This window comes from Equus asinus, chromosome 17 (assembly GCF_041296235.1).
Source record: "Equus asinus isolate D_3611 breed Donkey chromosome 17, EquAss-T2T_v2, whole genome shotgun sequence".
NCBI lineage: Eukaryota > Metazoa > Chordata > Mammalia > Perissodactyla > Equidae > Equus > Equus asinus.
In genome coordinates this window covers 46199384-46222903 of record NC_091806.1, presented here as the reverse complement: position 1 = coordinate 46222903, position 23520 = coordinate 46199384, and the positions used below count along the sequence as shown (strand labels likewise).

Below are 23520 nucleotides of genomic sequence, written 5' to 3'. Positions count from 1 at the left end.
TATATTTCTCCTACAAAGTAACTGCTTGGGATTCTTAGAAACCTCAGGCCAAGAGAGACCTTAAACTTCATCTACAGATACATCCACAGAGCCAGCCAGGCCACAGAGCCACATTGAACCAGGTCAAGATTCAAAGGGCTGGTGAGGGTTGCTCCTCACTCAGGGCCTGATCTGCCTCCTGGCAGTGAGACCTCTCCTCCCCCACAGTGTGCCCACCCTTCTTGCACATGGGCATACACCCAGATGGATAGGCCCTTAGGGCACCCCCAGACGCCCCAGCCAGCAGGGCATTTGCCGTCATAAAGCAGCCTGCATATCCTTGTGTCCAGCAGGGCTAGGCAGCTCTCAACAGGGCTGTCAACGCCACCCAAAGCCCAGCCTGCTCTGGCGTCTTGTCCTGGCCAGGCAAGCGTGGGGCCTGCAGATCCCTGGGGAAGGGTCGGGGGAGGGCACCCTGGAGCCCTGCTCACCTGCTCATCTGCACACCTGCTCCTGCCATCTGGCCTGACCCAGATCCCACAGCGCCCTGCCCCCACTCCTCTTGGCCTCCCTCCCTTCCTCTTTGACCAGAAGCCTCTATGGGGAGCCAAGATCCCCACAAACCCACGGACTGGGGAATCGAATATCTGCAACAGCTTTTGCTCCTTTGAGAAGGATGGGAACTTCTCCTCTAAGCCGCTGTCCTTGTGGGAAGTGCAGTAACACAACGCCCGGGCCTCCCCTGGGGCCCAGGGACGGGAGCAGGGACCAGCTCGGCTGAACGGAGGGAGAGGCGGGGGCCCGGCGGATCAGGACCGTGGGCGCCGGGAGCCCACGCCATCTGGAGGGCCAGTTTAAGAAGAACACCGCGTTACAGAGACAGATTAAGTCCAAAAACAGTCCTTCAGGGTGGGAAAGAAATCACAACAAGTGACGCTCTTTCAAAAACTGACCAAAATGTAAGGTTTGTTTATTATTAAAGCCGAACCTGAAACGTCCTTTGCAGGGGCCGGCCCCATGGCCGAGTGGTTAAGTTTGCACGTTCCGGCTTTGGCAGCCCAGGGTTTCGCCGGTTCGGATCCTGGGCGCGGACACGGCTCCGCTCAACAGGCCACGCAGAGGCGGTGTCCCACATGCCACAACTAGAAGGACTCAATTAAAATATACAGCTATGTACCGGGGGGCTTTGAGGAGAGGAAGGAAAAAAATGCCGAAATGTCCTTTGCAGTTTCTCACAAGGAGGGGTATCTGTCTGGGGGACTCCAGCCGTTTGGTGTCACTCATGCCCCTGAGGACCACACGGGAGCAGCCAGTCCAGCTCAGCCAAGTCCTTGTCACCTCCGGCCCTGGAGGGAACAGGTGACCTTGAAGCCTGGACGTTGTGCCCTGAGCAGGAAGCTCCATGAGGTCCACCTGTGGCAGGTTATCCTGGGGGTCGGCCCCCAGCCCAGAAGCAAGACCCGGGACAGGGGTAACTAGTTGGCTGGGGCAGAGAAGCCCGTGCTGAACCGTGGGAGGCACCCAGGCAAGCGGGGGCCTTAAACTGGTGCTTACCCTTCATCATCCTCATTGACGATCCGGCGATGCCTCCTGCAAACACCCAAGCAACAGGGTGGGGAGGGAGCCCAGTGCCTGCACCCAAGGAGGCCGCCTGCACATTCTCTTGGAAGGAGGGCAGAGGGGGGATGGAAGAAAAAGCATCCGGATGAGGGATGTGGCCACGCCCACAGGCGCTGGGGTTTGGAAAGTTGTCATTCATTGCCCTAATTCAGGCTTTCAAAACCTGCAATTCCAGGAAGCCCCACGTGGAGGCGCTCAGCCCTATGGTTGGATGCAAGTGTCTCTCTTGGGTCTCCAAGGGAATGTGGGGGGCGGGGAACAGCCCCCAACCCCAACAGCCTTTGCTGAGCACAAAGGTGGGGATTGTCAGCAAGTGTGGGATCTAGTAAAAGTCCCGGTTTCATAAGAGTGGGAGAAGCTGCCCGTCCCTAAATCCCCACGTCAGCCTCCCCTCCCACCCCACCACACCCACGCTGACCCCACACACTCTACCACTACGGGGGAAAGCCAGACCCCCGGACCAGACTCAGGCGTAGCGTTAGCCCCAAGGAAAGGATGGCGCCGGAGGGAGGGTGAGAACCAGGCATGGAGAGGCCGCCATGAAGTGGAGACTGGCGGCCTCATCTTTGCTCAGCCAATTTCTTGGCCTGCACTTCTAGAAGGTTCCCCACACCCCTGTGCCTCGGTTTCTCCATCTGTAAAATAAGCAGATGAGGAGACATCTCCAAGTCCCACCCAGCCCCACGGAGCTACGAGGAAAGTGATGTTAGCGGGAAGCCCCAGCACCAGCCTCAAGGCCGTACCTTGTCTGGAAGTCCAGGCTCTGCTCTCACCTCATCCTCATCCAGCAGCTCATCCTCCCCGACACCTTTGGTCTGTTCACACTGGGCCACTTGCTGTGTGCCTGGGAGGTCTTGGGCTAGCCCGCTTCCAAAGCCACATTCGTTGTTTCCCATCCACAGGAAATGTCCCCCGGCCTCCCCTACACCCGCACCTGGCCTTTGAGACATGGACCCCCTCCTCTGAGAGGCCCTTCTTTGAAACTGTGCCTGAAGGGACCCCCAGCCTCAGTTTCCCCAAGAGTACAATGGGGATAGTGAGATACTGACAGGGCAGCTGGGGACGAGCAAACGAGACCGCGTTTGTGGAAGAGCCGGGCTCGTGTCGTCCACAAACAAGAGGGGCGAGATACTTAAAATTCGTTTACCCTTTTTCAACGCTAAGTCCAAGCTGTCCTCTGATCCTGGAGCCAAGCTGCGTCCTGCAGGAGCGCATAGTAGGTGTCTTGTCAGCGTTCATCAGACCTGCCTCTGAGTCCCTTGTCTGACCTGGAGGCTCCATTGTCCCCTCTGTCACTTAGCAATTAGTGGATTGGACTGTTTCACATGTGTGAGCCTTGGGTGTCTACACTCCCATGTCTCCACCACTTATGCATGCCCAGGGTTGGGTCTGGCTCACCTGTGTCCCCACCATGCCTGGTGCCTCGCAGGGGTCCACTATACTGGTCAGAAGGTCCTTGTGGATTAAAACACCCTCCCGTGTTTGGCTGGAAAACAGAGAAGAGGCATCCTGCCCTCGTGGTTTCCCTGGACAGAAGAGGATCATTCGCAGACGTGTGGGTGGTTTCCTGAGCCCACAGAGGGTGGGCGGGAGGGGCAGGCAGGAGCAGATGGAGTGACCTGCGAGAGGAGCCCGTCCCTGTCCGCCCACCTGGCCTGTGCAGGGGTCCAGATGGGCCCAGCGAACACCACACTCAGGCAGCATGACCGCCTTTGATATGCGATCCCCTCGCTCAGGCGAGCTCAGTTTCCCTTCTCGCCCCACTGCAGCCAGACGCCAGGCAGAAGGCAGTGAGGGCGTTCTTAAAAAAAAAAAGTCCCAAACCTCTTCCAATTACACTCATTCTCCCGGCACTGAAGATGTGGGAAGAGGTTTACCAGGCTTTGGTTTTTCTTTTTTAACAATAGGTACAAGCTGCCGACTAATTCTAGGGCAAACCTACGTCCTGTAGTTTCTGGAAACCTCACTCCAGTGTCAAAAGGGAAAATGGAGCCTCTGATGTGGTTGGATAAGCAGTTCCTGGTCAACCCAATTTGAATGCAAAGTGGCCTATACTGATTCGTTTATTTGTGTAAAGAGGAGCTCCTCATGGGACCCTGGGGTCTCCTTCTCAGCCCACAGGGTCAGATCAAGGCCGCCCTCCTTCCTGAAAGCCGCAGGTGCGGTGTGGACAGGAGAGCTGGCCTCAAGCCAGACAGCCTCACTTCAGCCTCTCGTGGCCGTGGGAGTGGGGTCCAGCCCTCCACACCCGCCCTGGAGTCTCAGAATCCCCATCTGTCAAATGGAAGTCGTTCTCCTTGCTGACCACAGATGATCTATTTGAGATGATGAGCGAGAGGGAGACACCCTCTGGGGCCCTGAAAAAAATGTGACACGGAACATGTTGTGGCAATTCTGACTCAGAAGAGAGCATTTAGTCACACTCAAAATTCTGCCTAGATGTTGTCAGACTGGATAAAAGATCAAGGCCCAATTCCATGCCCTATACGAGAAACTCACTTTAGAAATAAATGCACAAATAGGTTTAAAGTAGAATGATGGGAAAAGATACAAAAAGGAGCATTTCACAATGCTAAAAAGGTCCATGCATCAAGATGTGACCATCCTAAATGTGTGCACTGCACGGGAGAGGTTCAAAATACACTAAGCCAAAACTGACAGAACTGAAAGCAGAAATGGACACGCCAACAATTATAGTTGAAGATATCAACACTCCCCTGTCATTAATTAGTGGAACAGGCAGTCAGACAATCAAGAGGAATAAAGATGGCTTAAACAACACAGCCAATCAACTTGACCAAAGTAACGTTTCTAGGGATGAAAATACAATATCTGAAACAAAATATTCACTAGATGGAATGAACACCTGATTAGACACTCTAGAAGAAAAGATTGGGGAACTTGAAGACAGAGCAATGGGAACCATCCAAAGTGAAGTACCAAGAAAAAAGAGAGTGAGCAGAGTGTCAGTGACCTTCAAGATGGTATCAAGTGGTCTGGTCTACATATGATTGGAGACCCAGGGTTGAGGAGCGAGAGCTAGGAGTGTGGCAGCCATTCTCCAAGATGGCCCCCAGGGATCCTCATCTCTTGAGATCCATGCCTTTGGCAGCCCCCTCCCACCCTGAGTAGGGCTGATCTGTGGAACCAATCCCATACTGCAGGAATGATGCTATGTGACTTCTGAGGAGAGGTCATAACAGACTTTGTGGCTTCTGTCTTATTCTCTCTTGGACCCCTCATTCTGGGGGAAACCGACCGCCATGTCATGAGAGTACTCAAGTCTTGTGTCTTCCTTATCAATTTCCCTTTACTATTTATTAAACAAATTTATTATTACTATTATTATTATGAAATCTTCCCCTTTATCTCAACTATGACTCTTTGTCTTGAACTCCATTTTATCTCATATTAATACAACCACTTCAGCCTTCTTAGCTTATTGTTTGCAAGGTACATATTTTCCATCTATTTACTCTCCATCTGTGTCTTTATATTTAAAGGATATTTCTTATCCACAGCAGATTAGCAGATTAGGTTTTGCTTTTTTTAAATGGAGTGTTGAATCCATTAGCATATATACAATTTTTATATAGTTGGATTTAGGTCTGTTTGTCTTTTCTGAAATTGAATTAATTGAATATCTTTTGGAATTCTATTTATGTGTTGACCTTTAACTACACCTATTTGCCATTATTCACCAATAAATTATTTTCTTCTAAGAAAATCAGAGAGATTCAATTACATGCCTATTCATCAACAACAATCATAAAAAGTAACTTTAAAAAGATAGCATTTAAAATAGCATCAAATGATGGACAGCACCTAGGAACAAGTCTAACAAAAGACATGCAAGACCTTTATGGAGAAAATTATAAATCTTCATTGAAGGACATAAAGGAAACACTAAATAAATTAGGAGATGTACCATGTTCATGGATAGGAGGTCTCAACAGTGTCAAGATAACAATTCTACTCAAATCGGTTACGGACTTAAGGCAAACCTAATCAAAGTCCCAATAGGCTATATCATGAAACTTGACAAGGTGATTCTATACCTTATCTCGAAGAATAAGGTGCTAAAAACAGGAAGACAGTCTGGAAGGAACTGAGGAAGAAGAGGATAAAAAGGTAATTGGGGAAGGAGAAAGTGCAAGAGTCATGTTCAAGGTGAGGATTCAGAGTAAAGCCATTGTAATGAAAACTGTGTGCTATTGGTACAGGAATAAATGGACCGATGAGACAGAATAGAGACACCAATTTTATGGAAAAAAAATATATATGAATAAATCTGTAAAAAAAAAGGGGGGGTGCACAAAGAAAAAGCATCCAATATGTGGATCTAGGACAACTGGCTTTAAAAAGGAAAGCAAAATAAAATTAGGTGCTTTCCTCCCACCTGCAAAAAGAAATAAATTGCAGCCAAATAGGAGCCCTAAATATGCAAAGATAATCCATAAATTTTAAAATAAAACCTAGGAGAATATCCTTATAACTCTGAGATAAGATCTATTAAACCAAAACAAAAAGCACAATTAGGACAAGATCGATAAATTTAACTACGTCAGAAATGAAAAACTTTAGTATGACAGAAGGATACCACAGGGAAAATGAAAAGACCAGCCACAGACAGGGAGAAGATATAGACAATGCTTGTAATCGACTAAGGATGTGTATCGAGAATATAGAAAGAACTTCGAGAAATCAATAAGTGGAAAAGCGGGCAAAAGGTAATAAGATTCAAAATACAGAGAAATAAACTGAAATCGGCACCACAGCTTCACTAGGAATCAAGGAAGTGAAAATGGAAGCAGTTAGTGATGTCGGGCTGCATCCATCAGACTAAGGGAAGTCTGATAGGGTGGCAATGTGGACAACGACGGCGAGATGGGAAATCACCTCTGTGTTTTGGTGGGAAGAACAGGGAGGGGATAGAAGGGGCCATTTAACTGTTAAGAGGTTTCCCCAGAGGTCCCATCCAATAAGCCCCATTACATGTCACTGGCCACTACTGTGTCCTGTTGTCACATGGGTAAGGAAGACTGGAACAAGGTTTGCACAAATCATGGTTTTGACAGCAAGGAAGACGGGGATTTCATCTCTGCCATGCTCCATGACACTCTATCTCCTGGACCAGTCCATGGTCAGAGACCAGTGTTCAAAAGCATCTGCTGAAACCACTGACCCTTCAGCAGATGGTCTCCTCCTAGCCAGAGGCAGCATCCCGGGCAGATGTGGTCCTCAGATTCCCGGCAGTCTCCAGACCAGCGACCCCCAGACTTGCAGAACACAAATTCTCTTCACTGACCCCCCCACCAGCCGACAGTCTGCCCTGGGAGAAACCCCCGGGAGGCACCAGGAGCCCATCAGAGTTGCAATGAATGGGAGGCAGCACGGCGACCACGGGGGTGACCAAACCTCAGACTGAAGCAGGGAAACGCGTGGTAGCGCGTGCAGAGAAAGAGGTCCAGGTCTCTCAGGCCGGGCTCTGGCCTCTGAGCCACCACCTGCCACTGTGAATCCTAGGCCTGGGGGATGCCTGTGGTTAGAGACCATAGCGAGTGTCTCGTTCTGGCTTCCCAGCATCCATTCACCCCTTTCTGGGCGCCATAACTCAATTTTCCTCTGGGGAGGGCTCTCCTCACCCCAGGGTCCCGTTTGGGTGTGGTATCACTGCCCTCGCCCAAGTCAAATCATGCCACCCAGACCCAGCCAATCAGACGCAGGCCTGCGATTGGCCAGGCGTGGCCATGGGGCCCCAATCACAGCCAATGAGGCTCTTGCTAGGCAGGGCTGGGAAAAGATATTTCTCAGTCCTGCTGGTCTCGAACCTGGGGACCTGAGGCTGCCATATTGTAACCACCGAGAGGGAGCCTGGGGATGGAGTTCCCAGAGGAGAAGGAGAGTGGATCCAGGTCCTGGGGCCTGTGGAGCCCAGGCCAAGACACTCCGCCACCCCAGGACTTCCCCTTCACCAGCCAAGACATTTTGACCAAATCCACTTTGCATTGGGTTTTCTGCCTCTCGCTCGCGAGAATCTTAAATAGCACGAGGCTAAAAGTCCAGGGAGGTCACTGGGCTGTGCAGGGCGGTTGGTGCCCGTGCCTGGTGGCCTCAGCCCGGCCTGCTCATCTGTGGCAGATGCTGGCCCTCGGCACCACAGCCGGGCCTGTCCCCTCCCTCAACCACAACGGTGCGATGGGTTTAATTTATTATAGGAAACCCTTAAAGGAGCAGGAGCTTTGGAGAGCCCGTGACAATAGGCATAAAGCGTGCTTTTAGCCCGTCTGAATGCAGGCCAGATTTACTGTCTGGGCCAGACGGGATTTTTGTCCCCAAGTCCTCTCGGAGTACATTGGCCACTAAAGATCTCAACAGAAGAGGAAGACGGAACAAAGGACGTAAATCTTAAAAGGAACTTTGTCAAGGAGTTTTAGATGTTGCCCAGATAGAAACCACCGCTTCTCTCCCCAAAATGACTGTCGGATTTGCCGGGCGGTTATGGATCAGAGGAAGATGCTAATGAAGCGGTTTAAATGCACGTTTGATGGACCCCGGAGAATGGGGCCAATTTCATACAAGCTCGCAGCAAGGTTAAGGAACCAAAGAAGGTGGCCATCAGATTCGCTGCCGAGGACAAGGCTCCATTGTCAGGGCCGCCTTTTTCAGCCGGGAAGCGTGTTTTTAACCACAGTGTTTACCAACATGTACATTCTAGCCTGGCCGACCGGGCCTGCAGAATTTATGACCAGGAACAAACCTCTTAGAGGGGAAAAGAAAACAGCTCCTACCAGCTGGGGAAGGTCTGTTTCCGAGGGCCCCGCCGAGCTGCATTCAGCGGTCTGGGCTGCGCCGGGCTCCGTGGGGGGTGGGCGGCGGCATTTGCAAAGCCGGGGGGCCTCGCTCTGCAGACGGAAGGGGTCTTGCCTTTCGTGAACAATCAAAGGGCGAAGCAGGCTCGAGCGCCCTCGGAGGCCTCCTGATCGGTTTCAATACGTCTTGTCTCAGTTTTGTCTCCTTAAGACAATCTAAATCTGGGCTCCTTTCATCTGAGCGCCAGCAGTCGCGGGCTGCAGAGTCTGAGAAACTTGCGGACCCCCGGCTCAGGCAACGGCGGCCCTGTTGGCGGGACGGACATCTGTGAACTGACTCCCCCGGCCTGAAGGTGGCATGCCCTCTCTATGTCTCCATGGTGGCAGCTGCAGACCGGATGCTCGAGACCCTTGACCCAAGGCCCCAACTCACCCACGTGGCCACCCGAGTCCCATTCTCTTCTGCACGTGCCCGGCCTATGCAGGCTCCCCTTCCCACCAGCAGACCCTGGAGCCGGCATGCTGGCCTTGGGCCTGGCCCTGGCCCTCCTGCGCATGAGCCATCCCATGTGCATCCCCATCATCAGGTGCTTGCAGGTCGGGCCTCTGTGCCCCACGATGGCGGGTGCTTTCCCAGCCCATACCTCTGCTCCTGCCCGAGCTGTCCCCTCCAGCGAGGACGACGCTACTCAAAGTGTGGGCCCCAGACCAGCAGCATCAGTGTCGCTGGGAGCTTGTGGGACATGCACGTTCCTGGGCCCCAACTCACCCAGTGACTTAGAACCTCACGGGGCAGGGCCCAGGATGTTCATCAAGCTCTCCAGATGATTCTGAAAAACACAAAGTTTAAGAGATTCTTCCCACTCCACTTGGGCGCCTGCCCGCTCTCTGCTGGAAGCCACTTGGAGGAGCTCAGGTCAGGCCTAAGAGGAGCAGATGGCACCGTGGAAGGCTCCTGGGAAGAGCAGGCAGGAGGAGGGGGTCCCTTCATCCTCCCACTCGAGTCTGGGTGCTCAGCATCTCCCCAAGCTGGGATGTCCTGGCCGGCTGGGTTGTCAAGGCCATATTAACACCCTAGGGCTGCCGTAACAAATGACCACAAACAGGGTGCTTTAAAACAACAGGAATTTATTCTCTTCCAGTCCTGGAGGCCAGAAGCCCTAAATCAAGGCGCCGGCAGGGCCACTCTCCCTCTGGAGTCCGTTCCCCGCCTCGCTCCCGGGTGCTGGGGGCTGCTGGCCGTCCCGGGTGTTCCTTGGCTGGTAGACGCTTCTCTCCCGTCTCTGCCTCCCTCCTTGCTTGACCTTCTTTCCTCCGTGTATCTGTGTCTCAAGCCTCCCTCTCCATTCTCTTATAAGGACACCAGTCATCGCATTTAGAGCCCACCCCAAATCTGTGATGATCTCATCTCAAGATCCTTCACCTGATTATATCTGCAAAGACACTGTCTCCAAATAAGGTCGCACTTGCAGGTGCCGGGCGTCTGGACTCACACATGTCTTTTGGGGGGACACAGTTCCACCCACCGCAGAGGCTCCTAGCGAGCAGTCGGGTAAAGGGCACAGGCTCTGGGGCAGATGGCCTGAGCGCCACACCTCCCAGCCCCGTGACCTCCCACAACCTCCTTCAGGAAATTATGAGAGCACCTCCCGGCCCTTGTGTTGCTGCCTCCAATTCCATTCTGTCTACACCAATGCCCGAGTTCCGGGAAAGTGTCCTTCCCCTGCTGAGACATCTGGGGCTCCCTCCTGCCCCCAGGATATCACCCTCCCCACACCGAGCCCATTCGTGGTCCCCCCATCTTCCTCACCAGCTACATCTCTCATCACTGGAACCGTAAGCATCATTCCGGAACACCACGGGGTTTCTCTAACTTCTCTCCAGAATGCTCGTTCCCACCCTCCACCCCGTTAGCCAGCCAACCCCACTCATCCCACAGGTCCCTCCTTCTCTCTCTCTTTCTCTCTGAGAGAAGCAAGCTGCAGCCCTATAGAAGTGCTCAGCGTGAGGAACTGAAGCCTCAGGCCAACAGCCAGTGAAGACCTGAGACGTATCGACAACCCGTGAGTGAGTCTGGAAGCAGCTCCTCCCGCCCCAGTCGAGCCTTCACATTATCCAGGTCCAGCCGACTGCTTGACTGCAGCCTCCAGAGACCCCGAACCAGAACCCCCCACCTAAGCCGCTCCCAGATTCCCAACCCTCAGGAACAGAGTGAGACATGTTTGCCATCGTTTAAAGGTGCTGTGCTTGGGGACAATCTGTAACATGGAAATAGTAAGTGACACAGTGCCCTTGCACACACACCCAGAGTTTGGAAGATAGGGGCGTTTCAACAAGGCGATGATGCCCACCGCGGCTCACTGCCACAGCTAGCTCTGGAGGGCAAACAGAGGGACCTTCTCAGGCTTCAACAAGGTGGTGGCCTCTTTAGGAGGACACTGAGGCGTCTCTTGCCCCCAGGAACAGGGCTCTCTGCCGCTCTTCACTCCTCTGTTCTCTGCTTCTGGGGGCACTCACCATGTGGAAATGGCCACCCCTCCAGTGTAGCCCATCTCAACTCTTCTGGTCCAGAGACCAGCCCAGAGACAACAGGATGGACACAGGTCGGGTCAGGAGTCCAGCCTGACTCCATCTGCCATCACGGGGGGTGAGGGCGGAGAATAGATCGAGGGTGGGGCGCCCAAGGGGGATTCCAAGGGAGGTGCCGGTTCTAAGAGAAGGGGTGCTAGGAAGATCCCCGAAAGATCTACACGGAGCTCATCCTTTCTTTCAGACGGCAGGTCTGCAGCCAGAGCAGGAGAGCAGCGTCCGTACTTAAGAGGAAGTGACAGAGCCCGCTGTTTCCTCATGCTCTGAGCCCTGGGGAGCTCTGTTTACCAACCCACCACCCAGGAGGCTGACCACCGCCCCACTTATCTGATCATTCTCGCATGTTCTCGCTTGACCTGAGTCGTGTTCTGTCTGCGCTGCTCGAGTACCGGGAGAAACTGGAGGTAGCGACACCAGCTTATGTAACTCCCTTACACCTCAGCTGTCTCCCCATCAGGTGGCCCCTGTGCCCAGTGTGCCCATTGCATGTGCCCACAGCTGGAATTAGGGGCGCCTGGAGCACTCCCCTGACTCTAGCCCTGAGCAGAGGCCCAGTGGCAGGGAAGGGGGTGGTGCTCAGGGGAAAGGGCGCTGCCACCACTCCTGGTCACCCTCGGGGGCTGGGACCAGAGGAGAGCTCAGGATGGGAGCACAGATGGGCCAGGGCCAACACACAGGCCACACATGTGTTCAGCCTCGAGTGCATTGGAGGAACGCGGGAAGCTCACAGCCCTGAGCCCGCCTATGTGGACATGAGGGGGAGTCCCCCAAAACGAGCCTGTCGGCACCATCCTGGCAGCCAGCCCCAGGCGATACTGATACAGGAATAGCACACCAGCCGGCCAGGGCCATCCACTCACAGTCACCCTCCTGGAACAGGGTCCACCCAGAGGCCTCCCAGGATGACCCCAGAACCCTGTGTCCCACAGGTCCTTGAGGTGACTGGTTAATACTACCCGACCCAAGAAGACAGAGAGAAGACAAAGAGTAAGCATCTGGAAAGACACATCAGATGGCGTCAGGGAACTGCGGGCTAGAGAAACAACAAGACGTCATTAGAACGGCCAGGATCTGGAACATGGGCTACACCAAATGCTGGATGTGGGGCAGCAGGAGCTCTCCATCATTACTGGTGGGGATGCGAAATGGTCCAGGCGCTGTGGAAGACACTTCGGCAGTTTCTTACAAAACTAAACATACTCTTACCATACATTTCACCAGTCGTGCTCCTTGGTATTTACCCAACGGAGTGGAAAACTTATGTCCACACAAAAGCCTGCACATGGATGCTTACAGCAGCTTTAGCCATACTTGCCAGACCTTGGAAGCAGCCAAGGTGTCCTTCCATAGGTGAGCGGATAAATAAACCGTGGGCCATCCAGACAATGAAATACTACTCAGCACTAAAAAGAAGGAGCTCTCAAGTCATGAAAAGACATAGGGGAAACCCAGATGCATATTACTAAGTGAAAGAAGCCTATCTGAAAAGGCCACATACAGCATGGTCCCAACTGGATGACATTCTGGAAAAGGCAAAACTATAGAGACAGTCAAAAGATCAGTAGGAGGTGAGGGAGATGAGATGAGTAGGCAGGGCACAGGTGACTTTTAGGGCAGTAAAACTGCTCTGTATGATACCATAACGATGGAGACGCGTCATTATACATTTGTTCAAACCCACAGAATGTCCAGCACCAAGAGCGAACCCTGATGTCAACTGTGGACTCTGGGTGGTGACAATGCGTCAATGCAGGCTCGTGAACTGTACCAATGTGCCATGCTGGTGGCGGGCGTGGACAGTAGGGGAGGCTGGGGGAGTGGGGGGGGCATGTGAAAACTCTCCATGCTTTCCGCTCAATTTTGCTATGAATCTACAACTACTCTAAAAAATAAACTATATATTTTTAAAGTGTATATTGTTTAGAAAAGCATGACAGAGGAGGGGTGAGAGAATGGAGAGTACCCCAAGGGGAGAAACGGGGGACCCATGGCTACCGGAGCTGGGCTCCCTCTCAGCTGGTCCCAGGAACTGGAGAGAAACTCAGACAACTTCGAGGAGATTCTCCAAAGCTCAGAGGAGTCGGAGGATGGTCTCGATGAGAACCACGCTTTTTAATTACTGAACGAGCACTTGCATTTTTCTTGGTTTTCCCCGCTGGTTTTATAAAATAACAAAAGGCCATAAAGCAGCTGTTTTTAAGCTTCTGTTTAGTAATAGAAGTCTTGCTTCAAATAAAACCCGATACGAAAAGCAGACGAAAGAATTGCTGGTCTGGGAAAAGTTAATGGGGAGGTGGGAGCCCACACTTGCTGATGCTGCGGAGGGAAGCGGGAGGGAGCACTGGGCAAGGACGGAGGCTGCCACGGCCACCACGCCAAGGCCCACGCCTGTGACCGGCTCCACGAACCCGTTCCCCAGACGGGAAGCTCCACGAGGGCAAAGAAAGACCTTCCTTCCTGCTGTTGACTCCCGGGGGCCGCGCAGAGCATCAGACACCTGGAAGGAGTCTAGCAAATACCGAGCAGAAGGGCAGCCTGGTAGCTCAGAGTCTCGGCTCTGGACCCAGACTCCCTAGGGTTGAATCCGGGCCCTGCCGCTCGCTAAGGAAGCTTGCCAGCAAGCTAGCGACCCTCTCTCGCCGCAGCTCTCTCATCCATAAAATGGGGGAAAGAGTAGTGTCTGCCTTATGTTGGGTTGTTGAGAGAATTCATGATCTAACATGCGTGGAGGCGTTAGGAGCAGACCTGATGTGCGGTCAGCAGGCAACGACACGGTCGTCATTCTCTCCATCAGCATCATCGCTCCGGGTTGAATGATCCCCTCCGAGGCACCTTCCCCTGCATCCCCCGAACCCAGTCACGGCCCCAGAGTCTTCTCTGCACGTTGATCTCAGCACGGGGTGCTCTCTGCTCAGAGTAAGCCCAGCAGAATCATTCATTCATTTGTTAAACAAACATTTCTTGAATATCTGCTGTGTGCCAGGCAGTGAGGAGACGGGGGGTGAACAAAACAGGCAAAATCTGTGCCCTCGGGGAGCTGACAGCCAAGTTGGGTGAGACGGAGAGCAAGTAAAGAAACAAAGATAGAACATGGCAGTGCTGAGAAGAACGGAGTCTGGGGTTCCTACTGCATCCCTGCTTCTCAGGCCAGGGAGGGGAAGAGTAACCTTGTAACGGGTTAATTTTATGTAACTGGGGCACAGGATGCCTAGATATCTGGTTGAACATTATTCTGGCTGTTTCTCTGAGGGTGTTTTTAAATCAGATTAACATTTGAATCATAGACTGAGTAAAGCAGATTATCCTCCCTAATGTGGGTGGGCCTCGTCCAATCAGTTGAAAATCTGATTAGAACAAAAGACCCACCTTCCCAGGGAGAGAGAGAGTTCTCCTGCCTGATGGTCTTCACACTGGACCATCGGCTCTTCCCGGTTTTGCCGCAGTTTCCAGCCTTTGGACTTGGTCTGGGTCGTGGGCTCTGCAGAGTTGGGACTTGCCAGCCTCTGTAATCACACGAGCCAATTTCTTGGTTCTAGTCAATCTTATTCTATTTCTACGCGTGTGTATGTGTGTATAGATATAGCCCCATCCTATTGGTTCTATTTCCCTGGAGACCACTGACCACTGACTAGCACAGCTCTGCCCACTGATGGGGCTGTGGTTCCCCGAGAAGCTTGGAGGACCTCCCTCCTTGCCCCTGGCCCCTGTGGTCAGCCCGTCTCCATGTGTTGACAGGGCTGCGGTCAGGAGACCTGGCATCCCCTGGGCCCTGCAACCAGAGGACTGCGGGACCCATATTAAAGTGCAGTTGCTCCTTCCTGGCTGGACGATCCCCTGACAAGTGGGAGCAGGGGTCACCCGTGGCCCCTTCCTCAGCACTGTGCCATGGATGACTGGTCCCTCATCATCCCCTGAGAATCACTGTGTCCTTTTCCTGGTGGGTCTTCCAGCGTCTGCCCTGGCCTCTCCAATGCATCCTCCCCTCTGTCCCCAAGGACCCTCAGACCATATCCCTCCCCCGTGTCAGCCCTGCCCTGGGTCCCCATCACCCTTAGGGTAAATAAAGCCCAAGCTGTGTGACATGGTCAGTCGTGGCCCAGGATCCATGCCTGCCAAGGTCTCCAGCCTCATCTCTGGGCTCCCCTCCTTGAACATTCTGCTCCTGACAGCACCCTGTGGATGCCAGGATGCTCCTTGACCCCTTGCCTTTGTAGCTGTGGTCCTCTCTCTGGCCTCAAGGGTCCTTCTGCTGCTAAACCCTTCTCTTGGATGACTCTTACACATCCTTCCACATACTGCTCTGGGTCCCTCACCTCCAGGACACCTTCCCTGACCCCCCACCCGACTCCAGGTTGGTTGGGGGGACCCCCTCTGTGTGCCCCTGTAATACACCTACAAGTCTCTTCACCTTTGCGCTTACCAATTTTTTCAAGGTCAACTCTTTCTAAGACATTAAGCCCACAAGTTTCCGAGTTCCTAGCGTGGACCCTGGCACATAGGTGACACTTTAACAATGAACCGGGGAGCCTAGAACTGGCCTACACCTGCACGGTTACCTGGTTAAGACACAGGGGCCACTACAATCCAGGAAGGAAAGGATGATCTTTTCAACAAATGGATGGCCAGGTTGACCAGATAGCCAAGGTGGTCTTACCTCTATTTCTCACCATGCACAAAAATTAATTTTATCTCCACCTGGCATTAATGAGGCAGCGTACTCCATTATCCTGCCAGAGCAGCGTCAAAAAAACCCAGCTAATACAGAAGGTCCAGAGTCTGAGAACATCATACAGAAATGTCCAGGTTTCAACTGAAAACCTTTCATCATACCAAGAACCATGGAGGATCTCGAACTAAATGAAGAATGATGACCAATAGATGCCAACAGCAGGATGGCAGAGATGTTAGAATTATCTGACAAAGGTTTTCAAGCAGCTATATAAAATGCTCCAACCAGCAGTTATGAATACACTTGAAACAAAGGGAAAAATAGAAATTGTCAGCAGAGAAATGGAAGATAAAGAAGAACCAAATGGAAATTTTAGAGCTGAAAAATACAACAACTGAAAGTAAAAAAGCTCACTGATGGATTTAACAGCAGAATGGAAAGGACAGAGGAAAGAATCAGGGAGCTGGAAGATAGAATAATAGAAATTACTGAATCTGAACAACAGAGAGAAAAGAGACTGAAAGAAAATGAACACAGCTTCAGCAATCTATGGAACTATAAGGAAAGCTCTAATGTTGGAGTCCCAGGAGGAAAAGAGGAAGACGGCGGGGGTAAAAAAAAAGCTACTCAAAGAAATAATGACTGAAAACTTCCCAAATTTGTGAAGAGACATAAACCTACAGATTCAAGAAGCTAAGCAAACCCTAAACATGATAAACCAAAGAAATTCACACCAAGAAACAAACTGATTAAACATCTGAAAACTGGAGACGACATAAAATCTTGAAAGTGCTGAAGAAAAGCCGATGGACCTGAAAAGATAAGCAGGCAAATACAGAATTATAGTAGGAGATTTCAACACCCCTCTCTCAACAATTGATAGAACAGCTAGACAGAAAATCAACGAGGAAACAGCAGCACTAACACCATCGACCCACAGGATCTAATCAACGTTTACAGAACATTCCACCCAACAACAGCAGAATGCAGGTTCTTTTCAAGTGTTCATGGGACATATACCAAAATAGACCGTATCCTGGGCTATGAAACAAACCTCAACAAATTTGAAAGACTAGAAATTACACAGAGTTTATTCTCCAACTAGAGACTCAAACTAGAAATCAATAACAGAAAGATAAGCAGAAAATGTCAAAACACTTAGAAACTAAACAAAACATTTCTGAATAATCCCTGAGTCAAAGAGGAAGTCTCAAGGGAAATAAAAAAAAGATACATTGAACTTAACGAAAAAAAAAAAAGCAACATACCAGGATTAGTGGGACACAGCTAAAGCAGTGCTGAGAGGAAAATTTATAGCACTAAAAGCATATGATAGAAAAGAAGGAAACGTCTCAAATCAATAAATTAAGCTCCCACCTGAAGAACCTCGAGGGGAAAAAGAAAGCAAAATTAACCTAAAGAAAGCAGAAGGAAAGAAATGATAGAGATAAGAGCAGAAATCAATAAAATTGAAAACAGAAAAATAATAAAGAAAATCAATGAAACAAAGAACTGGTTCTTTGAGAACAATAAAACTGACAAACCTCCAGCGAGAATGACAAAGGAAAAAAGAAGACACAAGTTGCCAACGTCAGAAACAAAGCGGGAAATCTCACAGCAGACCCAGGAGACATCAAAAGGATAAAACGGAACGGCATGAACAACTCTGCATGTGAATCCACAGTTATCTCAAAGTAAAAAGCTTAGTTTTTAAAAAAGAAAAAAAAAGGGGAAATTTAAAAAGTGGAAAAAGGCAACTGAAATAGTGAAGAGGCAAGCCACAGAATGGGAGAAGATATTCACAATATGTAGTTCCAACAAAAGACTTATAATTGGAACATGCAAACAACTCTGAAGGATCAAGAAGAAGATAGACACTGAATTCTCTTACAAGTAGAAGAAAAGTGTGAGCACACACTGCAGAAAGAATTGTGCAAAGGATCAACAGAAATATGAGAAGATGCCCAAGGTCGTCAGTCATCGGGGAAACGCAATTAAAGCCGTGTTTCCTGCACGTCCAACAGAACGGCTGAAATGAAAAAGACGGACAGTACCGAATGTTGGCAAGGATGTGGAGCAACCAGAACTCTCAGGCCTTGTTGTTGGGAGAGGACAAGGAAATGGACCTCTTTGGAAAACAGTGGCAGAATCTACTAACGTTAGACGAGTATGATGCTCTGGCCCAGCATTTCCAGTCCAAGAGAAATGACGCACGTCCACCAAAGGGGCCTACAGGAACATTCATAGGAGTTTTATTAACAAGAGCCCATGACTGGAAACGAGTCAAAAGTCCGTTAACGGGTGAGTGGACAAACCGTGGCAAATTCCTACAAAAGGGCGCTACTCAGCAATTGTTTAAAAAGAGAGAGCAAATCGTTGATATATACAAGAATATGAAGGAATCGAAGAAGATTATGTTGATCAAAAGAAGCTGGTAAGAAACATCTCCTACTGACGGATTCCATCTTTACGAAGTTCGGAGACGGGCAGACGCAATCTACGGCGACAGAAATCAGATGAGTGGTTACGTGGGGTGGGGTGTATTGACAGGGAAAGGGCACAGGGCAGCCTTGTGGGGCTGGGAAGTTTTGATCCCTTGATCCAGGTGGTAGTCACCTGGGTGTAGACATCAGTAAAAAGTCCTATGAGTTGTCCACCTAAAATGCGTGCACGTTACTTATATATGTGGTAAAACTCAGCTTTAAAAAATAGCTTCCGATGGTTTTTCAATGAATGAATAAGACGCGGGAGAGAGGCTGAGGGGCTCTGTGGGCAAAGAGATAGGAACCCACGTGGGGAGTGACTCAGCCACTAAAGCCAGCACCTGTTTGCAGGAGCCCGAGAGGCCCCAGAGAAGAGGGAGCGCCCTGCGGATTCCCAGGCAGGAATCCTGGCCCGGCCACAGGCTGGGCGGGGCAGCAAGACTCCCTCAGTGGATGCGGGCCCAGCCTCCCCCACCTGCAGCAATGCCCAGCCCGCCGCGGGTCTCAGCCTGAACTTGCGAGCTCCCGGGGCTAGGCTGGGGCAGGGCGGAGGCTGGGGTGGAGGAGCCTAGCCCGCTAGGGCCCTGGGTGGACACCCCACAGCGGGAGGGGGCTCCGTGAGAAGGCGAGGAAAAGCCAGTCCCTGGTGAAAAGCCCAGGTGTGCCCCAGGCTGCCCTTTGGCTGGCACAGAGCAGGCAGCTAATAAACCTCTGAGGAAGTGCAGTGAATTTCCAGAGCACAGAGACACTCAGCGGCTCGGCCCCGTTCCTGGAGAGCTATGCCACGAACAGACTCACTGACGGATTAACGATCAGATTCTGTAATCATTTATAAGGCACTCCTAACAAATAAAACTCGGGGTTCAGATCCCACCTCTGCCTCTCAATAGCTGTGTGACCTTGGACACGTTACTTAACCTCTCTGGGCCTCCATTTCTTTAACTAAAAAAACGAGAATGATGATTGGCTGAGTTAATACACGTAAAGCTCTTAGAATAGCGCCTGGCGCACCGTCAGGCTAGGTCACATGGCTGGCTGGCGGTACAGGCAGGTCTCAAACGCATCTCTGTCCCCAGAGCTGTACCCCTCTGCATACGAGCGACCTGATTTCTGGTGACACCAGGGTGTCACTCCCCAGAAAAGAGGGCTCGTGTCAGCAGCACCCTCTGCCAAAGGAGAAGAAACAGGAATTCGTGCCTCCAGCAGGTGGCTGGGAGGAACGCGGCCGCGAAGCTTCTGTTCCGCTCAAGTACAGAACACGGTCTTGAAGTTGGAAGACACCTGGCAGGCCGTGGGGTCTCGCTCCTCATTATCAGGATGAGAAAACGGAGAGTCAAGGGGAGAAGATGGTGCCAGGAAGGACCAGACCTGAGCGGGGAGCGTGGGCTCTGTGCTTCTGCTCTGGCACCGGCTGCTCAGCGGGCGATGGTCATCCGGGGGCTGGAGACGGGGATGTGACTGTCTGCTCTCCCCTCCTGGCACCTATCTCTGCCCTCTGGGAGACCCTGGGAGGGCAACCGAAGCAGGCCGGAGCCCTCGGTAGAGAAAATGCCCCTAGTCACCGCCTTCAGGTCCAACGAGTCCGGTGGGCAGGTGGGAGTGGGCCCGGGGAGCAGGAGGGTGCAGCTCAGAGCCTCGGCTGTCCCCGAGGACCCCCAGGGTGGCTGCAGGGTGCAGAGCAGGCTCCCGCTGCTGGGCAGGGCTGTCCCCGGGCTTCCACGGCTGTATTTGATCCCATGCTCCTAACAGCCTGGAGAGGCCAGCAGGGATGGTCCCCTCGGCCCCACTCGAAGGATGGGAAACCCAAGTGCAGGGGGCCGGCGGCTCGCTCAGGCTCGGCACAGGCCAGCTGGAGGGCTGGGACTGGACCGGGGTCCCCACTTCTCTCCCTTGGGACCCCTTCCTGCTCCAGCCAGACCATGTGGGAAGCAGGAGCAACGCCAGGCCGAGGATGCAGGCCCAGCCAACACTTGGGCCCAGCCCAGGTCCCATCCACCATGCCCTCCAGCTCCCACCCTCCCCACCTCCAATCTTGTCACCCCACCCCAACCCTTAGGCAGCTTTTGGGTAGAGCTCAACAGCAGGAGCTACCTGGGTTCAAGTCTGAGCTCTGGCCTTACTGAGCATGGGCAGGTTACTCAACCTCTCTGTGCCTCGATTTCTTCATCTATAAAGTGGGGGAAATAGTGCCCGCCCACCTTCTGAGGCTGCTCTGAGGGTGAGCTAATGCACAGTAGGTCGTGCCAGCACAGAGGGTCAGTACATATCAGCTACCACCGCTCTTATTGTTGCTATCATGGTTTATCCAGGACCAACTTCACGAGGCCGTATCCTGGTAACAAAATTCTCTAGCTCCCTTCCCGTGTCAGTTATCTACTGCTTCTTAACAAAGTCCCACAAAGTTAGCCACTCAACAAAGCACACATTTATCTTCTCACACCTCCTGTGGGTCAGTAACTGGCACAGCTTTGCTGGGTCCTCTGCTCGGGGCCCCACAAGGCTACCGTCAGAGGGTCTGCGGGGCTGCCATCTCATCTGGGGCTCGACTGGGGAAGGCCCTGCTCCCAGGCTCGCTCAGGCTGTTGGCAGAAGTTACTTCCTCATGGCCAGAGGACTGAGGGCCTCGGTCTCTTGCTGGCCATCAGCTGGAGGCCTCCCACAGCTCCTTGCCTTGTGGGCCTCCCCAGTGACCCTCAAGGTGGGGGGGGCGTCTCTAGAACGAGTCTGACAGCCAGTCACAGAAGGGACCTCTCATCACCTTTGCCGTCCTGTATTGGCTGGAAGCAATTCATGGGTTCTGCCTACAGTCAGGGGGTGGGGATTATGCAGGGTGTGGACTCCAGGAGGCTGGGACCGTGGGGGCCACCCGGGAGTCTGCCAGCCATGCCTGCCACCCATCCTCAGGGCCCACTCCCACCCCACGCCTTGCCTAGGCGAAAATCTCACTACCCCAGCACACGGTCAGGAGCAGAACCTTAGCCTGCTGGCATGCTGGGGATCTTAGAGGACTCACTTCCCTCTCTGAGCCCCACCTCTTCATCTCGGATTACAGGTCTGTCTCCTGCAGGCACTGTGCACACAGTCAGACGCCTACTGTGTCCTGCATAGGGGGAAGGAGTGGGGAACCGAGGTCCTGGGCAAATACAAAAAGCCAGCAGAGAGACTGGGGAGGGAGGTGGCCGGCCCTGAGCCCTCCTTTCTCACCACTCTCAACTCCTGAGCCCCTTGCTTTCTGGGCAGGGGGACCCCCTGACAGAGCCCGAACTGGCCCATGGGATGCCCATGGACCCCGACCTCACCCCACTACGGCATCGACGGCTGGTGGACCAGGGCTCGTTGGGGGCACCAGGTCTGGACAATAGGGGCTTGGAATGAGCACTGGACTTGGCCCAACTCTGCCGCCAAACTGCTCCTTTCCCTCTCTGTGCCTCAGTTTCCCCATCTGTGCAGGACAGGAGGTCTGCACCTGATGATTACTAACCCAACAATTACTCATTGGATAAAGACTAAAACCAAGAGTGTGGATGGAGGGTGGTGCTTCCCAGGCTATAGCTGGGCCCTGGGCCAGGGGACACTCGCCCGCCTCCATGGGCAAAAACAGATGGGGACAGCCAAATGGCTGCTTGGCACGGGCAGACCAGACGAGGCTGGACGGCCCCGTGATCAGCCCGGGCAGGGGGAGCCGTCTTCAGCACGGGATGTGCTGGGGGGCCCAGGCCTCAACCCTGAGATGCCCCCTCCACTCCTCCCCTCCTTGGGGTCTCCCTCTAGGAATGAGGGCCACAGCCACAGGAGGGCCCATGTCCCCAGGTGACCCTGCCCAACCTCAGGACCAGGGCTGCAAGGTGCTGGCAGCTCATGAAGGTCTGCAGCGGAGTCCAGGTCTGCAGAGGCAGCAGGCCACCCGCGAGGCGGCAGCCTCAAGGGGCTCCCTTCACTCCTCATTCGCAACCCACCCTCCATAGCTCAGACCCCACAGGATGGGGGCAGGAGGCGGAGGGCAGCGGGGAGTGCCCGGGGGCGGCCAGAGGAAGGCTTTGATGCAGACTGACCGCCCTGGTTCGGGTCCCAGCCCCCTCTGCTCCCAGTGCCTCATGTCTAGCAAGCTATTTCCTTACCCAAGCCTCGATTTCTCCACCTATAATATGGGAGTGACGACAGTGTCTTGTCCTTAGGGACGATGTGAGCACAACATAAGGAAACAAGACGCAAGCTTTTCCTAAAAGACAGCTGAAATGAACTCATGATTAAAAAAAAAATGGAAAACAAAGATGATCTGAACTGTTCTGTTCCTTCAAGAATTGTAACCCGCCGTGGGCATCAGGAAAGACGCCTGGTTCGGGGACCCCCAATTCCCACTGGGAGGAGACCCCACCCCAGGGCCGTGGAGAGAGTGGCCCACCGTTACCCCGCGCGCGCGGCCCTCAGCCCCGCAGCCCGTCGCCAGCACGCGGAGGCCGAGCGCGTCCTCGGAATCTGGACCCCTTTCCCCGTGGAAAGTTTTCATGATCCTTCAAATCCACTTCTGGGGGCACGAAAGTCACAAATCCAGCCTCTGTGACTCACGGACGTCGGCGGGGAAGTGCTGTCGAGACTTGAACAACGGCGGGCAGAGATTTCCAAAGAACGGATGGGTTTCTCTAAGCTCTGCAAAGTTCTCGTTTCATAACCAGCTGACATCCGCATAAAGGAGAGAGGTTTTTCCCAGGAAAACTGTGCGCGCACGTCCAGGGCGAGGCGAATCGCCCCACCAGCGCCTTTGATCACAGCGTCGGGCCTGCCGTTGGCGGCCTCGCTGGGAGCAAAGGCGCCCGTCCCCTCCTGGCGACCAAGGTGTTTGTTTCTTTGGCTTCCTACCGACAGGCCACGGGCTGCTGATTTTCTTGGCCGTGGGATGTGTGCCGGGTAGCCTCGGGCACTGGGGCAGGCTGACAGAATTAGGGTGCCAGGTCCCGGTAACCCAGCCCCACTGCCAAGGCTGCCTGCACCCACTCACCACTGGGCTCACCCAGTGCCTCGCCCTGACCAGGAGCCCACCACAAGCCATGTTCCGCGCCTGATGTATGAGAGCTCAGTGCAGCCTCACAAGGACCCCTCCAATAGGTGTTCTGATGCCCATTCTGCAGATGGGGAAACTGAGGCTCGGAGAGGAGAAACGCCATGCCCAAGATCTCATTTTTACAAAATGGTGGAGCCAGGATTTGAACCCATGGCTGTCTGGTTCCAACATCTGTCGCCATCATTGCTCCTCTGACTCCTTGACCTACGTCACCGGGAGTTATTCAGCACTGACTGCATGCACAGTCGCTCCAGGGAGCAGGATGAGAGCAAGCATGGTCCCAGTCCTGAGGAACTGGCATCTTAACCG

At 52.9% G+C, this 23520-nt stretch overlaps 1 long non-coding RNA gene across 1 annotated transcript; it reads right to left on the bottom strand.

Annotated features, from left to right (window-relative positions):
- Nucleotides 1–937: 937 nt before the first annotated feature.
- Nucleotides 938–22956, bottom strand: LOC123282138 (uncharacterized). Its single transcript, XR_006522118.2, has 6 exons — nucleotides 22555–22956; nucleotides 9181–9241; nucleotides 8391–8718; nucleotides 2998–3085; nucleotides 1534–2800; nucleotides 938–1325 (listed from the first exon to the last, which is right to left on the bottom strand). It is a non-coding gene; the product is annotated as an uncharacterized lncRNA (long non-coding RNA).
- Nucleotides 22957–23520: the final 564 nt, after the last annotated feature.